Consider the following 18,353-nt stretch of genomic DNA (forward strand, 5'->3'; position numbering starts at 1 on the left):
AAAATTTGCCAGCTCAGCAGTGAAGCCCGAGCAGCAATTCAAAATCCGCATGTTTCCAGATGAGAGTCGTAAAGTTTGAAGCAATACAAAATTCATATGTGGTTTGACGCTGCCTAGAAAAGGGGACTCAGAAGGCACTATGAAAATTTTGCGAGTCTATTCTCAGAAAAACAATCACGCCAATGCATTGAATTTATTCTTGAGCCGGTTTGATCATTTCCTTTATTATAGAGCCTTGATCTTGGCAACAGAATTGAATCACCAACATCCCACACACAGTTATAAGCAGATGAATTCATTTAAGTTAGTGCCAACTTCACACTGCTCCCACCGCCTGGTTTTCTGGTTTGGCCATCACACTTTTGGAGAGCGAAAGCTTGCTTCATCAATTAGGGATGGTAACATCTGCTTGAAAAAGCAATAAACCACTTGAGCAAGGAAAGTTTGATTTGACATGAAATGAGCCTTTGCATCTGATCAGTGAGAATCCACTGAAAAGTGAGGAAGAATATGTCAAGCATTGTGGGAATATATAAAAGCAGCTAGGAATCATCAGGCCCTTATCTGATCCACAACTTTCTATGGCACTTTTCTATCCCCCATTACTATGTCACGTAAGGTCTTCACAATCTTCAGTGTATTCTTTCTTACAACATCCCTGTGACAGCGGGAAGGGCTATTGTCCCCTTCTTACACATGGAGTATTAAAGCACAGAGAGCGCCTTGCCCCAGGCCTCTCAGGAAGTCTGTAGCAGAACAGGAAAATCAACCCCTGTCTCTAAAGGTTCAAGCTAGCACCCTAGCCACTTGGATCCTCCATCATCACACAGGAGCTTGCAAAAAGAGAAAGCAAGCAGAGGAAGGTAAGTAGGTTGTGAGCAGCGTTGGGTAGTTTTCCCCGTCTCCTTTGACCCTTCACAAGAAGCATCATTGTCAGTGTGGTGGAACACCGGTTGGAATTGACCCCACAGAGCAAAGGTCTGGTCTTGCAAACCCTTACTCCTGAGAGTAGTTCCACTGAAGTTAATGGGACTACCTGCCTCAAGACTTCTGACAGGAACAAGGGCCTGCAGGATTGGATTGTCAGAGGCCTATCATTACCGTATTACTCCAGTTTTACGCTGCTGTAACTGATTCCAACAGAGCTTCCCCAAGGTAAAACTGGAATCAAGCAGTGGTGACGAAGCAAGGCCTAAAGGGCCTAATCCTTGTTTACACTAAGGCCACATTACATTGCTCTGGCGTAAAAATGGGCAGAAATTGATTTACATCTCATTTACATGGACCGAGTGGGGCAAAGGGGCCTGAGTGTACGTGAGAATCCCACTAGATATCATCTACTGGATCCAACAAGGGGTCTAAGTCTCAGTTACATGAAGGCTGCTTTACACCACTTCTGACAGCGTGAAGAGGACTTATGCCCACTTTAACCTTGACCAGTGTATAACAGCCTCAGAATAGGTCCACACTGCAATCGGAGGTGTGATTGCAGCTCAGGTTGGCATAACCCTGCGAGCTTTCCTTAAGCTAGCTTGGGTAACAAGAGCAGTGGAGACGTAGCAGCACTGACCCCAGTATGGGTCAACAATGCAAGCATGTCCCCAGGATCCTAGGCAGTGAAATCCGTGCCACCCTCCTATTTTTAGCCATGATTAAAGCTGGTGAGGGTATGCCTATATGAGCTGCAATCATGCCTTCGACTGCAGTGTAGACGTACTCTTAGGGCTGGTCTTCGCCAAAAACTTCCATCTGCCTAGCTACTGTCAACCCAGCTACTGCCTCTCTGGGAGGTGGATTAACTACCGCGATGAGAGAACCCCTCTCGTCGCTGTAGTGAGTGTCTACACGGAAGCACTACAGAGCTGTAGCATTTTAAGTGTAGACATACCTGTAGTGTAAATGAGAATTAAGACCAAGGACACAATATGAGACCTATTGGGTGACATTAGGAGGCATGTTTCAGACATACCTGGCACTCAGCACCTCCTTATCCCTGTACCAGGCCCCAAGACCCAGGCAGTCTGTGAGAAGGTGTGAAGGGGATTTTTACTCCTCCTTACACTCCTTGCTAGGCTGTAGCACCAGTCACAATCTAGCCCCTTTAGAGTTTGTGAACTGCAGTCAGTTCAGCTCAGTGGAGGCTAATTCTTAAGCCTCACAACAGCACCAGGAAAGGGCCAGATTTTAAAACAATGGGGGGTGTCGCTGTCCACCGAACTGGTGGCTACCTCTATTTTACTTGTGTGTGCAGATTGGGCAATTCCAGCTGCTAATGAACAAATAAACAAAGGGCAGAAATAGTGCTGGTCCCAAAGTCACCCTGCCTAATGTTTTCCCTTCAGCACGATGTTGAATGCAATAGGAGCTTTAGTTTTGTTACTGTGCAAGAGGCATATTCTGACATCTGTCTTTCTGCAGAATTCTCACTGACATCAGTGGGAGATCAGCACATGGCTTGAGAGTAATATGTGATGCCAATAATTAAAACTGTATTATAACCCTCTTAATAGAATGAGTTTGACACCTTGGACTCACTCCACATTTACTCCAATTATAATTGGGCAGAATATGCTCCTAAATATTTTCTTTCCATTACGCTGGTACCCGGGTTCTCAACTTGGGGATCAAGGGTGCCTCAAACAAGTTGGGAGGGTTGGCGGCCACCCCCTTTATGGGGGGTCCTTAATACTTTTTCAGCAGAGTATGGAGAACCACTGATCTAGTCATTAGAACAATGAGTTATGTGGTGTTAAGTGATCACCTCATGCTTGCAAGAGAGCTCCAGCTGGCTGTGCATAGCAAGAGCTTCCCAGTGCCCTGTCTAGACGTTCTGTTTGGGAAGTTCAGCCCTTAAAGGCATAATCGCCCATGCCACAGATTGGAAGTCAGGACTTCTTTGTTCCGTTCCCATTTCTTCCAGTGACTTGCTATGTGATCTGTTTCAAGTCACTTAACCTCTGGGAGTCAAACCCACAAATGACATCAATCAGCACTTATTCTACTTAACGCCACCTATTTCATGGTAGAGCTCCTTAAAAAATTTCACTCTGCAATTTTTTCCCAATGGAAAATGGCTTTACAATTAAACAGAATTTATTTATTTATTTTTTTGCTAAAAATTCTATTTACATGAACAAATTTCAGGGATTTTGTTGCCAAGCACTATATATATATATATATATATATATATAGTGCTTGGCAACAAAATATATGGTTTTCAAATTTTGGGGGAGTTTTGACCAAAATATATATATTTTTTTATTTTTGCAGAATTTTTTTCATTGGGTCAAAAATCATTCCCCATGTGATTGGGTTTTTTTCCCCAGATGTTTGGAAGTATATGCCCAGAACGCTGGCAAGTGGAAAGGAGTTTTCTGGCAGCTGGCTGGCTTTCCAAGTAGATTTCTGTGTTCCTGTGTTCTTTAATGCTACTGGGAGTATTTTGTTGTTGTGACAGAAGTGTCAGGTTGCCTGGAGCTCTTGTATAGGCATCTCTTTTACGATTTAAATATAAATAAATACTCCCAGTGGCTGAGGATCTGGCCCTAATATCCTTGGAAAGTAGGCGTGATATGAGGGTAGAGTGTTAATCTTACACTGTTTCCCCCCCTGTATAAAATGAATCGTCTCCAGCTAAAAGCCTTGAGGTCAAATCAACCTTGAAGTTCTTGGAGAGCACCTTGTTTGCAATGAATGAAACATTGGTTTTAGAAATAGATTTTTCACCGGGGATGCTCTGAACCTTATTGCTATGCTCTATTGATTGCACTGCAGGCAGAGGGGCCGGAGAAACAGCTGTACTGTTCTGCTCAACATAGCTGGCCACAACAATTTTGTTAGGACATATGGGAGACTCTGTCAATAAAGTGTCTCCATGAACCGGTCCGGTGGGACCTTGGGTAACATGCCCAGTCATCAATAAAACTGTTTTATCAGCACATCAGGACAGCTGCAATCCAGGGTGGACAGAAGAGATTAGACATTCATAATAGCGTATATTGTGGGGCTGGGATATCCCAGGCTGTTTTGCTGTGTTCTGTTAGTATATAAGCAGCATAAAAAAGTACAGCAGCTACTGGGGACTAACCATCTGCTCCAGTGAAGGGCAATCGTGTCCTCTCTATAAAACGATGTTCAGAATAATGTATCAAAGAACGCTGTGTGCAGCAATCTCCCTGAAGCAGGATTGAGCGTTATGAAAGAACTCCTGGAAAACCCATCTGTCTCTCTATGAAATATTTTGGACAGTCACTGTATGCTCTTATGCACTGTCTCTCTCATTTCCACCTCCCCCGCACCCCCCCCTTCTACCTGGGATTGTTTACAATGTGATAAATGAGTCGTTTGCCTACTGTTGTAGACAAGGCTCACCTGGTTAGAACTGGGTTAGTAACAATGGAGCCAAATCTCTCAACTGGTGTAAATCAGCATAGCTCCACTGAAATCAAAGAAACGAGGTTGATTTAGATCAGCTGAGAATCTGGCCCCTGTTGTTTAAATACTTTTATTGATAGAATGGTTCGAGCTAAAGATGGGCCTAAATGGGAACACCAGATCCAGGACGCACAGAACGATGGAGAAGTGTGCATCTGCATCTGTACTTGGAGAACCTCTCTTTAATGAAACACTAGCTACAAGGATCTTCCCATTCTTGAGTTACAGAGAGCTTCAGATTCAGGTTCCAGATCAGGACACTAAAGCTCAGATCTGTCTCGGTAATAGGCCGGAACTGGACCTGCTGAATCCAAACCCACCTGAACACCGTGGAAGCTCAGGTTTGGATCTGAATTGGAAGTCTATACCCGAGCCTATCTCCACTTGGGACCTACAGCCTCTGTGATCAGCATGAACATCAATTGTAATTGGCTTATAACAGCCAAAGCATGCTAATGAACAATAGACCACATGGACATAATCCATGCTATACTTCAACTGATTCCACTGCTGTTACAATAGGGATGAGTTTGGCCTTGTATCTGTGAAATTTCATGGACTGGCCTTTGATCTGACTGTCCTGTGTTGAACCCAGTGTGTCCCCATTGCAGTAACTGTAACCTGTTTTCTTCTGCTTCCTCCCAGGCACTCCTTGATGTTTCTTTTCCAGCTGCACTTCCTGCAGGAGAAGCATTGGGACTATGCAGTGACAGATGAACTCCACCACTCGACCTCACGCTGCTCAGCAGCAGAAGCGGCGCTCCGATGACAGCAACTTTCAACTTCTTCTGCTTCTCAGCTTCGTTTTATCCTTGTCTGTGGGGATTCCTTCCTGAGGTCCCAAGGCCAAGCATCTGAGCTCCTTTCCAAACCTGACCTGCTGCACTACGCTTCAGAGCAACAGCCATTATCCTCCAACAAAATTGAGGCATCGATGCTTATTTCATTGAGAAATCACAACAGATTACTAGATTACTAGATTTGATTGGCTCATTACACTGAGCCAGGATTTCCAATATACCTGCAATTTGAGCAATAAAAGAAGTCTGTACATTTAAGTGCTGGCTTGATAATACTGAAGAGTGAAGTCCTCTTTTGACTCACCGAACAGGTGCAGCATAGTTAGCAGAAATGTAAGTTTGCCCCATCCTGTGCCTGATCCTAAACAGACCATTACTAGTGTTGAGCAGGTAATTCAACCCGTGACTATTCTGTCATTGGATCTCTCTGCTGAGACTACAGTTAGGCTGGGCAATTACTGCTGGAGTTTTCTGTGACATGAACACCTGTCCTCTGCTCGTTGGACTCAGATCACCAGACTTCGCTCACCCAGGAGCCACCATCCATCTATCCAGGCAGCACAGTTTGGTTGCTACACACCCAAGAGTTTCAAAAATGATGCGTGATTTCAGGTGCCTACATTGTTGGTTGTCTCAAGGTGGGCAGCTTAAAGGGGCCTGATTTGTGAAGGAGGCTCCTCAGCACTATCTGAAAATCGGGCCTCTTTAAGTTATCTCAAACTGTTCTGTTAGTATATATATGCACAAATGGGTACACCCCCCAAATCACAAGTCACTTTGGCCCTGGCCTAGAATCGGAAGGCTCTATATTTTATTACTGCTTCTATGAGTGAATCAGTCCCCCCAGCACTGCTCTCGGGTTGAAAAAAGTAAGATGCACTGAACTTTAGAGGGAGAACAGGGTGACTCTGTCATCTATTTATAACATATGGTGGGTGCCAAGCCAAATGTAGGTTACTGTAACATGTGAATCATCCCGTTCTGGAGAGCGAGGGAGAAAAAGAATAGGTGGGGAGTGAAGAAGTGGTTACAAAACTTTGCATTTATTGACTGCAAGTTGAGCTTTGCCAGCAGCCTTCCACACTGGAGTTAGTCAAGTGCACTCTGCCTGTTCCAATAGAGATTAGTGGCTCAGCCTTTAACACTCAGATAATATGACAGCGAAGTATGGTAAATAGTGCATTCTGACTGCTTAAAGGGAGACTGAAAAGGCTATAAGGAGCTGCTCCTGCTCCTAATAAAGTCAGTGGGAAATTGGCTTCAATGGGAGTAAAATTGAGCCCTGGAGCTTTCTTATTCTTGTTAAATATTTTTGGTGAATGATTTTTAATATTCAGGAAGTAAAATTACGAACCACGTGGGCAAGAACCAAGCCTGATCACATGGATCCTCACAAAGTATTTAGGTGCCTAATTTGCATTGAAACCATTGGGAGTTAGGTGCCTAAATACCTTTGAAGATCTAGGGCAACGTGCTTTGCCAGTGCAACTCAAAGCAACTTACTTTGATTGTAGGCTCCTTAGGGTAGGAGTATTATTTGTTTGCACAGCACCTTCTGCAATGGGGCCCCAACCCCCGATTTACACCGTCATTTGTTACCCCTCCACCACTGGTGTAGCCCGCAAAGATAGCCAACAGTGCTGAATTGTGTGCTGACTTATTCACTGTAAAAGGGTGTTACTCGATCAGGCATCAACCTCTGCCACGGCCTCAGTTTCCCCTTCTTGCTGTTCTCAAAAATCTACACCCAGGCTCTCGTCAATCAATCAAATCACCCACCTTTTTGCGGGGGCCTGGTTTGTTAAAACGTCCCCTTTTAAATATCAGCTGAAATCAAACAAGCCTTTCCCTGCCACGGCTGTTTCCTTGCCCCCTTGCCGGGTTCAACCATGCATTTCTGGAAGGCGGGTGTTGCTGCCTCCTTGAGATCCTGCCCCTTCAAGCTTCAGCACCTGCCCCACCCTTCACTGCAGGTAGCTCCAGCCAGACCTTGCCATCAGGCTGATATGGAGAGCCCCTTCCCTTGATCTCACTGACCTTGCATCCCCAGCGAAGCAGCTGAGCCGAGCCAAAATCCCTTAAAGGGCCAGCCCACCCTATAACATTCATCTGCACCCAAGCTCACCTTCACCTATAACCTAAAGTATCGTTTGACCCCAAATGTCTAGTTGATAGAGCACTACACTAGACAGCAAGAGATGGGGGTCTATTCCCAGCTCTCCCACTATTACGGCACAACAACTGGGGAAGCAGCTCATGCCCCCCTCCTATTTATGTCCACTCTCAATGTGTTTTTAGAACGAAATCGTTCCCACTAGCTTTTGGTCTACGGTTGCAGCACTGTCCCTGCTATTGATCTTAGAGCTTGTCTACATCTGAAATGCCGCACAGCTGTAGCGCTTCAGTGTAGACATGACAGAGGGCTTGTCCAGTCGGCGTAGTTAATTCACTTCCCCGAGAGGCAGTAGCGAGGTCAGAGGAAGAATTCTTCCATCAGTCTAGTGCTGTCTACACTGGGGGTTTGGCCAGTTTAACTATACCACTCAGGGTGTGGATTTTTGACACCTCTGAGTGACATAGTTAAGTCAACTTAATTTTCTAGAGTAGACCAGGCCTTGGGTACTTACACGGCCCCCATCCGCATAGTATATGAGCCCCTTACAGTCTTTAAAGTACTTATCTGCACAACACCCACATGTGGTTGTTGGGAAATATTGGGAAATGTTATTATCCCCATTTTACAGATGGGGAATGAAGACAAAGAGGGTATGTCTACACTGAACACTTAGCCTGGGCTCTCGGTGTGGGTGAGAACCCAAGTCCTGCTGTGACTTGGGTCCAAGCCCTTCCCTTTTGCAGTGTGGATGTACCTCAAGCCGCAGACCCAAGGCAAAAGGTCTGCATGGTTCAGTATGGATGTGTTAGCAAGGCTGTGAGATATGGATCCAGCAATTGCAAACCCAGGTTTACAAAGCAGAGTGGACAGCCGTGTGTGGGCCTAGAAATACCGAGTCTGCAAGTCCACCCCACACCAACCAGTTTCAGGTACTTGATGCCTAATCCATATCACTTTCAAGGGTTCATGGACTTTAAGGCCAGAGAGGGCTATTAGGAACATCTAGTCTGACCAGCTGCATAACACAGATAGGTTTGAGAGTAACAGCCGTGTTAGTCTGTATTCGCAAAAAGAAAAGGAGTACTTGTGGCACCTTAGAGACTAACCAATTTATTTGAGCATAAGCTTTCGTGAGCTACAGCTCACTTCATCGGATGCATACTGTGGAAAATACAGAAGACGTTTTTATACACACAAACCATGAAAAAATGGGTGTTTATCACTACAAAAGGTTTTCTCTCCCCGCACCCCACTCTCCTGCTGGTAATAGCTTATGTAAAGTGATCACTCTCCTTACAATGTAATATAACACAGATAGTTTCACTTTCTACTAAATGATTACTGATTACACCGATTACAATTGCTTTCAGATATTTATCTTCTGACAACAGAAGACATTTTATTTAATTTCCCTTATGATATGTATCCTGTGTCCATATCGATACAACTTCATGTGGGATTTTACAAGTATAATCTAGTTGTTGTTACTTACCTGTATTATGGTAGTGCCGGAGGGCAACAGTCAAGGGTCAGGACCCCATTGTGCTAGACACTATACATATACTTATTTAAAAACAGCCCCTGTCCCAGAGTCCATCGTCACATGAAGTAGTGAATCACATGCAAAACTAAATGGGAATGAAAGGTTAAAAAAGGGGGTGGGGGGCAAAATTCTCTGATAGTGTAAATGGACACAGCTAAGTAGGAAGCAGTTTTGCCTAGTTGACAGAGAGCTAGACTAGAAATCAAGAGACCGGGATTCTATTCCCAGCTCCACCATTGGCCTGCTTAGGCTAGTCATTTCACTCTGTGCCTCAGTCTCCCCATCTGTAAAATGGGTATAATGATACTGACCTCTGTAAAACACTGGTCCATGGAGTTACTCCTTTTCACTCTGCATGTAAAAAGATCTGGGTTTGAGCTTTGGTTCAAATGCATCCCAATGCACAAGGCACTATGCACTACCGCATTCCGCTGACATCCCTAAAATGAGGCTTAACTGGGACTTACATGTTACATAGGGCTTTGTGCATGTCTCATTGTCATCGCGATTATTGTGCACACGTTAAAATGGGCTGTTGTTTTCCTGATGCTTTGCGAAGTGTGAACTGGATTTGTCATGTCCTTTAGTCTGTGTGCTCAGGATTAAGTGGAAGTTAAACTATTGTGTACCCCTTTCAGAGAGGAGATAGGAGTGAGGCTCACCTGTTTAATATTGCCCTTCCCTTTCCATCTTCGGTCCTCTGCTTTCAAACTGTAGATCCTGGCTCATTAGAACAGCAATTAGATCACAGCCCAAGATTTCATTCTTTGATTCTGTGTGCGCTTAACACTGGTGTAGAGCCCTACAATAGGGCAGCTTGAATTTACTTCCTCCAGAGGCTAATGTATTCAAGGTGCCATTGTCAATACAACTGGGACCTCAGGGCTGGAAGTCTCTGCTTTCAGCAGCTCAGTTTTGGTATTAATGGTTTTTCAGTTAATTGTGTTATTCCATTAAACTGATTTAGTGGCGTGTGTGAGCAAACCAGCTATTGCTTCATTAATACGTTGGGGTCTTTCAGCAAGGCTAGCATTTTCAGCAGAACAGTGCAAAGTTCTGTCGAACTTTCAGCATTGCGAGAGTTAATGAGAGAAACTTAGCACACTGGGCTAGCGCCCGCAAAACACAATGGCGATGCTGAAGAGGAAGAATCAGGTGCGGGAGGTGGGTGAAAAAGAAAGAAAAACCGTGGAAGTAATGCACCAAGCATGTCATATGATAGGGGCATGAGCAGTAGCACCCAAAAATAGCACCCACAGCCAGACACATCATGAACTGAGGCTAAGGGCTTGCCTACACTACCGCGCGGGGTCGATCTAAGATACGCAACTTCAACTACGTGAATAGGATAGCTGAAGTCGACGTACTTAGATCTACTTACCGCGGTGTCTTCACTGTGGTAAGTCGACAGCTGACGCTCTCCCGTCGACTCTGCTTGTGCTCCTCGTTCTGGGGACGACCAGAGTTGACGGGAGAGCGCTCAGCGATCGATTTATCGTGTCTATACTAGACGCGATAAATCGACCCCCGCTGGATTGATCGCTGCCCTATGTCTACACGAGAGATGCAGCGGCACCGCAGCTAGTGTAACTGGTCTATGCCGACGCGAGAGAGCTGTCCTGTCGACATAGCGCTGGCCACACTGGTGCTTATGTTGGTGTAACTTATGTCACACCCCTAAGCGACATAAATTATGCCAACGTAAGTGGTAGTGCGGCCAGATTTCAAAGATGGAACGGATTAGCACGGAGGTCCCTGCCCCAAAAGAGAACATGCTTTCCAAGGGGAATAGAGGCAGAGAGTGAGGCTTAAATCTGAGGATCCACCCTCCACTAAAACTATTTACATAGTACAGAGAATGCAGAGCAGCTGTAACTCACATGTGGGGGCGAGGCCATAATGCCATGCCATGTCCCCCTTTCTCCTTCCCCTGCCACTCACCACTGTGCAGCTATTAGCTCTGGTTGTCTCCATTCTGCAGTGGAGAGAGACATCTACAGTGTATGCTTGTTTAATCGGCTGGCACTTGCGTGCTCTGTTGGAAAGCACGTGGACACATTAATTACTCAGTGGTACATTTTAGTCTGCAGATCCATTTGAAGCATCATTGATTTAAAGCTCTTCTTCATTTGTTTTCTGTATCGCTTGTTGCTAGGGGCCCTCACTAGCACAGAAGAGGATAGAAATGCCAGGCTGTTATGTAAATGCAGCTTGAGCCATAAGGAAAAAAAAACATGCCTTGTTTGGCAGGCTTTCATTGCACAGAGGAGCTCAAGAGAGGATGAGGCGCAATGTGAGAAAAGGAAAGACAGAGGGTGCTTGTGTACTTGTAAGAAAGAAATCTGGATCCCTCTCGTGCCCTGAGACTGTGCTTAGGGCATGAACAAGGCTCTGTCTATCTAGGTCTCTCCTTGCATATCTTCTATGTGAATTCCCATAACTATGCCTTCTCTGAATAGTGGGATTCTTCCAGCCCTCTTTTGTATATGCCTCCAGCTGACAGACAGACACACAGACAGATGAAGAGCCTTCTCGAGGAGTAAATTTGTGCTATAAGTGTGTTTAAATACATGAGGGTTGGACAATGCTTTTTCTGTTCAGGCCCGGCCCTGTGTAGGGGGAGCTGTGGAGCTAAGTTGCCCTAGAGAGCACAAGAGACACAGTGCCTCAGGCCCAGCTAGTCTCTCTGGGGCAGACTGCCCCCTCAGCGTGCCAGCCGAGCTCCATAAGCAGACGTGGAGGAAGGCCCAGCAGCGGCCCTGCTTCCTCTTCCTCGCCCCGCCCTTTTCAGCCTCTTGCTCCCTGCGTGTGGTGCAAGCAATCCCAGAATGCAGGCAGAGCAGGTCCTGCGCAGTGGGGTAGCTTCTTGCATGCCCCTCCGCAGACACGCCAAGGGCCTCTCCTGATCTGACCTTTAATGGTTCGGGGATAACATTTCATGCTGGTGTCCAAGTGTCCAGTCCTGCTCCCCTGGATGTCAGCGGGAGCATAGCCATTAACGGGTGGGGGAGCAGGTCCGAGGACTGTATTAGTTAATTTTGCCTTGCACGTTGAAGTTGTACAGTGCTTTAGGTGCTAGCTATTAATTATTAATAATTACACAACGTTTGGTCTTTGGAGTCATCTCAGGAGAGGATCACGAAATGTAATGGGCAGAGACCTAACTGCAGCCATCAAAAGAAATGCAAGAGACATTGGGGAGCTTGAGTCAGCCACAGGAAGCAAAGTGCTCGATTATTATTCATTGCTTTCCTGGGTTTCTTAAGCCATTAATTATCTGCCTCGTACATTACTCGCCATGCATATTAATACCAGCTCACCGATCCGCTTTGGCCTTCCTGTTAATTCCGAAGAGTCAGCGGGTCATATTAAATACATGCTTCATGCCACGTGGGGTTATGTACGGGAGGAAAGACGAATCGGGATCCTGTGTTTTGCAATGCAGCAGGATATAAATAAAACCTTTTCCAGGGTGTATGTATGTAGGGGTGAGTGGGGTGACCAGTGTTCAGGACCTGCTTTTTAATTCATGCAAAGAAACTGTGACAGTATTTTACGAAGGATGAAAGTGGAGTGATCTCATCCCTAAAGGACAAAGCCAGATTTTCAAAGGTATTTAGAAGACCTAAATATGCAGATAGATTTCAATGGAATTAACTACCTAGATGCTTTTGAAGATCCCACTGGGCACCTATCTCCATCGTTAGGCACCTAAATACCGTTAACTCCTGGCCCTAACTGCACATTTTGAAAATGGGACTTAGGAACCTAAGTCACCGAAGCACTTTTGAAAGTTTCACCCTCCCTCTCAGTAATGTCAATGGGAGTTGGGCTCCTAACCTGCTTAGGTGCCTGCGAGGTACCTATCAGCATATTTAAATGCCTAAATACCTTTTAAAATATGCCCCCAATAGCTTAGGGCTGATGGGAAAATCAAGAAACCAGGAATATTTTTGAAAATTGCTCAGATATTTGGTTACCTTCCTTTGTTCATTGTTTATTTTTTGTTTTGTTTTGTTTTTTCATTTTCATTCAAATCTGGCTTTTCAGGCACCGGTTTGCATCACAACCCGAAATGCAATATACCATGGTAAAGATACGTCTAGTCCAGGTGTGCCCCAGCTGTGAGAGTCAAATCTGTATCTGAAGCTCGCAAAGCCTGGGGGTGGGTGGGGTGTTCATGTTTGGAGTGTCACTTTGCAGCAATAGTGTAGTCAGCAATATGCCACCATTGCTAAGACCAGGCCAGTGTACTCGTACCAGGTGACAAGCTCCGTTAATTGATCTATTAGCTTGAGAGTCATGGAGGACAACACAGACAGTGTCCAGCAGCTGGAAAAAAGAATCCTTTTCACACTCATTGTAACCCAAGTCCTGTCCCCCAACCCCTCCGAAAAGAAAAAGAAACAAATGAGAAATTGTGGGCTAGATCTTTTGCTATGATGGAGAACTGTTCAGCATAGCAGGGGGACAAGGAGTGTCAAGGAACCAATGACAGCTTCCTGCTTCCCTCTTTGTCTTGGCCTTGGCATAGCTTAGAGCAGCCTGAGGGCAGCTCTAACCTATACTAGCTGCCACCCGTCCCAGAGGGACCATCCACCACCTGACAATGCCCATCTCATCTTCAGCACACCTCAGCTTTAATGTTGCATCGACCTTACGTTGGTCCCCCCCCACAGGAATGTATTTCACCTCCTGAAGCCAAGATCTCTCATTTTCACCCATCATTACAATAACTGCAACGATTTATCCCTAATCTAAATTAATTTCTAGCCCCTTAGGAAAACTAATCCAAAGTTGAAGGGTCTGAGCCTTCAGCCCCATGAGCAGTCCTTACATCAATCACTAGGCCTTCTTGCCTGACTAAGGACAACTTCCATGAGTAAGAGTTTGTAGGATGAGACCCCATGTTCAAAAATCCTGAGATGCAATGCAATGTAGGAGAACGCCTTTTGTCTACAACAGTATCATAAAGTTCCCCACCAATTATTTTTTTAAATCCAAGCCCCACACTTATGGAGGTGCCACTGGCAAATTTAGCAGATTGAAATACTCCCTTTAAAAAGTGCATTACCATCCAAGGGCAATCGTCTGCAATATCACTGGTAAATGTTCCTGGAAAGTTGCCAGCCGTGAAATTTGTGAGGACAATAAACAGATGAGTGCACATCCAACAAATGCAAAGCAAGCCGAGTAATAAGTATTTGTGCAGTCTAGCTGGAGGTATTTCATGTTGTGGGCATGCAGCTCTTTCTACCTAAGTACGGCTACCGTAGAAATATTATGCTATAGCTATATATATTCTGCAGCTACCAGAGCAGAAAGAATGGTAATATTGCAGAGGTACTGCAAACTAATAACTCTAAAGAACCGTAGCGTTACTGTTCTCCTGCAAATTATGCTTATTGTCTAACAATTACATTGTGGATCATCATTGGGCATTGATCCGGGATCTCCAGCGCTAAAAGTACAATCACTTGCGCTAAAGGACAAGCTCCTCCCTCTGAATCTTGTAGCAACCTAATATCCTTTGTGGACTAGCCTGAGATGCAGTTGTCTAATATACACCAAGTTAGTGATAGTAGCACTAGGATTCAGACTACATACTGAGGAGGAAGAGAGTGTTCATCGAATAGCAGGGCTGGAAGGGACCTCAGGAGGTCATCTAGTCCAACCCCCTGCTCAAAGCAGGACAAATCCCCAATTTTTGCTCCAGATCCCTGACTGGCCCCCTCAAGGATTGAACTCACAACCCTGGGTTTAGCAGGCCAATGCTCAAACCACTGAGCTATCCCTCCCACAAAGGATAAAAGCTGGGGGACAACTTGCCCAAGAAAGGACTTCAGAATTTGAACATAGGAATTACCACACTAGTTCAGACCAGTGGGTCCATCTAGCCCAGCGATTTGTCTCCAACTATGGTCAGCACCAGCTACTTCTCAGGAAGTTACAAGAAACCCTGCAGAAGGCAGCTTGGGGATAACCTTCCCCCAGGGAAAGTTTCTTCCCGGCCCACATTAACCAGAGGTTGACTTAAGCCCTGAGGCATGAGAATTTTTATCCCTTCCCCAAGCTCATGTTTTGTTTTTAATATTTACTCTTATAACTCTGAATATTCTTGTTATTTGGACCTATGTATCAAATTATTGGTTTGCTACTGAGCATGATTGCAACAATGACGTAGCTGGGCAGATAGACTGGTAAACGGGAGGTACCATGTGAAAAAACGATGGCTCAGCTTTTCCAACCCCCTATAAGCTTCTACAGAGTGGTTTTTTTTCCCCATAGAGAATAAAATGGATCAAAATGACTGCACTGGAACTACAGGCTCCGCTTCAGATACTAATTATTCTTTTTTTTTCTTTTCTATTTTTGCCTTGTGCCTTTACGAACATGCTTTTTTGTGTGAGACATAAATGATATCCATTAATGATAATAATGCTTCAATCCCATTATCGCTTAGACACATCCATTATCACCCAGAACAGCCTCTCTACCTTCTCCCTGCTTTCTTTTCTCACAGCCTTTCCGTTTCTCGACAGAAGGTTATAAATTGTACTTTAAGGGCTCTTTACAGGCAGCAGGGAATAAAGGAACCATCGTGAAACTGAGAATGTATTTAAAAATAATAGAAGCATATATTGTTGGATCTTTTGCCTTTACTTTAAAGGTTTTTATGCCCATCTTTTTCTTCCCTAGAAGAGAAATATTTGTATTAAAAAATACATGTTTGTGAAATGCTCTTTATCTTGACGATGTTAAGAGCTTGTTTTTTGTAACTACAGCAGCTTACCTGCACTAGTCCACATTCAGATGAGCATAAAATACATGTGTGTGCTTGAGAGCAATGCACTGTGTGTGTACACCACCTGCACTCCCTGCCTTTACATTAAGGGGTTACCACTTTGTCTGGATTTTAAAGGGCAGAACTGGGCAGCATGGGCACCCGCACAAAAAAAGCCTAGAAAGCTATACATTCAGTCTGGACGGTGCATTGTTTAAATATTTTAAAAGCTGTTTTTATTTGTTTAATTCATAAAGGAGCATCTGCATTTTTTGATGAAGATGCTGCAGTCGTCAGTCCTGCTGACTCTCTGCAGCCTGACTGAAGAGCATTTTAGGGCTATTGCTACAAAGGCAAAAATGGGGCATGAAATTCACAGTTAGGCTCTGATGGCGATCCACTGGGGTTCGCAACAGTGAAAGCTGTAATGTAGACAGGGGTCAGGGGTCTTTGCTGCTGTTTAGCCCCTGCATTTACCCCTGCTCTGAGCCATGGTAAAAACCCTCTGCATTGTCTACATGGCAGCCTACACCCATGGAACTGCACCCATAGTGAATCACAGGTCTCATTCTTGCCGGAGTAGACAAGGGCCGATGTTTTCAAAAGTGAATAGCAATCTTGGGTGCCCAACATCAGACACTTTAAATGGGCCTGATTTTCAGAGGGCAAGTGGCTTGGTGCCTTGAGAAAAATCAAGCCCCTGTAAGATGTCGCACGTTGGGGACCCAAAATCTCTCGCCACTGGCCAAAGCCTATGGGCAGGGTTATAATTAAGGATAAGATTATGTCACGGAGGTCATGGAAGTCACGGATTCCATGATTTTCAGGGACCTCCATGATATTTTCTGCTTCAGGCCAGGGGCAGCAGGACCCCAAGAACTTTCAGCCACCTCGGCCGAGGCAGGGGGCCTGCAGCGCCAAGCCGCTGGGACGGGGGCCCGTGGAGCTGTCAGCCCCAATGACGGCAGGTGCTGGACCACCTCCTCCTGCCGCAGGGCTTGGGCTCTCATTCTCTTCCCCCCACCCACTCAGGCTTCAGTCATTCCCCCGCCCCGTCTGCCTTCTCCCCATTATTTTTAGTAAAAGTCACAGACAGGTCACAGGCTTCCGTGAATTTTTGTTCATTGCCCACTACCTGTCTGTGACTTTTACTAAAAAAAGACCGTGACAAACTCTTAAACTTAGTTATAATTAGAGTGACCAGATAGCAAGAGTGAAAAATCAGGACAGGGAGTGGGGGGTAATAGGCGCCTATATAAAACAAAGCCCCGAATATCGGGACTGTCCCTATAAAATTGGGACACCTGGTCACCCTAGTTATAATATATGTTGTCTTGCTGGTCTGTTATTATATGCCAGCCTCTCCACAAGAGACACATTTCTGTTTCAAGTAATCATCGGAGGTTCTGGCTTTAGCTGGAACAATCCTCTTGCCAAAGTATTTTAATACAGCCTTCAAACTGATCAGTTTAAGTGTCCAATTACATCTAAATTGCCCAGTCTGAACGAAATGTACACACCATCCCTGGATTTTTCTTCTGAGGAGCACAATTACCTGTATTGAATGGAAATAAAAGGAAACAACTCTGCAAGGGAAGAGTACTGTGAAAACAGAACAATCTCAAGACAGTCTAATGAGGCTGAAATGAACAGAAATAAGACTTTGCTTCAATGGAATAAATGGCGATAGCACTGGCTGGAGCATGGAGAGAAGAGATGCAATGTGGGCTACAGGTCTGAGCATTGGACAAGGATCTAGGAATGCTGATGTTCTCTCTGGCCCAGTCAAGTCATTTATCCTCTATAGACTTCAGAAGGCTTTTGCTCAAGAGCCCCCCATTTCTCTATTAGTAAAACGCAGAGGATAGTACTGACCCGTTTCAGAGGTGGGATTTTCAAAATCACCTAAGTGTCTTAGGAGCACAGATCCTATTCAAATATTTTATAGTAAACAATAAGATCTTAAACCAAATTTAAAATGCTGCCTTTAAAAAAAAAAGGCCACCAGGTTTTGTAGTCCTGATGTGAGGAAAACAAGAGTCTGAAAAAGAGCCCATTGTTTCTCTGTAGGAAAAACAAAATGCCTCTTGATGTCCAACTCCCTGAAACTGAATGGTGATATATGTAGTACCTGAGCCTGCAAGAACTTATTACCAAGCCTAGAGCTTACTACTGAGTGAAATACATCCTCTACAGACACCTCTGTGCCATTTAAACCCTGGTTTGAGGACTAAGACACAGAACTTCCAAGGTATTTGATTTGAGTGAGAGTTAGGAACCTAAATACCTTGGAGGATCCTGGTTTAAGCTCCCAAACCTGCAAGTTGATCCATGTAAATAGACCCCTGGACCCACACTGAGCTCTGTTGAAGGGTCTGCCTGCAGGCCTTCTGTAGCCTGTAGGATGGTTTGGATTAAGAAATAAGTAAAAGTTAGGCTAATTTAGGCCCTTCACTTAAGTGTAGATGAGTACGGGAAATTGAAGTTGCTAGTGTGAGAAAAGTCGAAGATAAGTTGGAGACAGATTGTTATTGGAAAGTAAGAGCTAGGAAGGACATAACCCCGGCTTGTATTGTCATTATGTAACTGGTTTAAGAGCAAAGTTTATAACTGAGTATTTTTGAGAATTGTGTGTGTTCTATGAAAATGCTATCTGTCGTGACAGTATGAGAAGGA

The 18,353-nt window shown here is 44.8% G+C and overlaps 1 long non-coding RNA gene across 2 annotated transcripts in view; it reads right to left on the reverse strand.

Moving 5' to 3' along the window:
- Positions 1-239: 239 nt before the first annotated feature.
- Positions 240-18,353, reverse strand: part of LOC311513418 — a 42,438-nt gene continuing 24,324 nt past the window's right edge. Inside the window, exon 4 of one of the 2 annotated variants that reach the window (XR_014709720.1) lies at positions 240-405. This is a non-coding gene — a long non-coding RNA (uncharacterized lncRNA). Of the gene's footprint in view, positions 409-18,353 lie in introns of both variants that reach the window. The other variant, XR_014709721.1, reaches the window with a different exon arrangement.

This window comes from Lepidochelys olivacea (genome assembly GCF_965140295.1).
Source record: "Lepidochelys olivacea isolate rLepOli2 genome assembly, chromosome: 26".
NCBI classification, from domain to species: domain Eukaryota; kingdom Metazoa; phylum Chordata; order Testudines; family Cheloniidae; genus Lepidochelys; species Lepidochelys olivacea.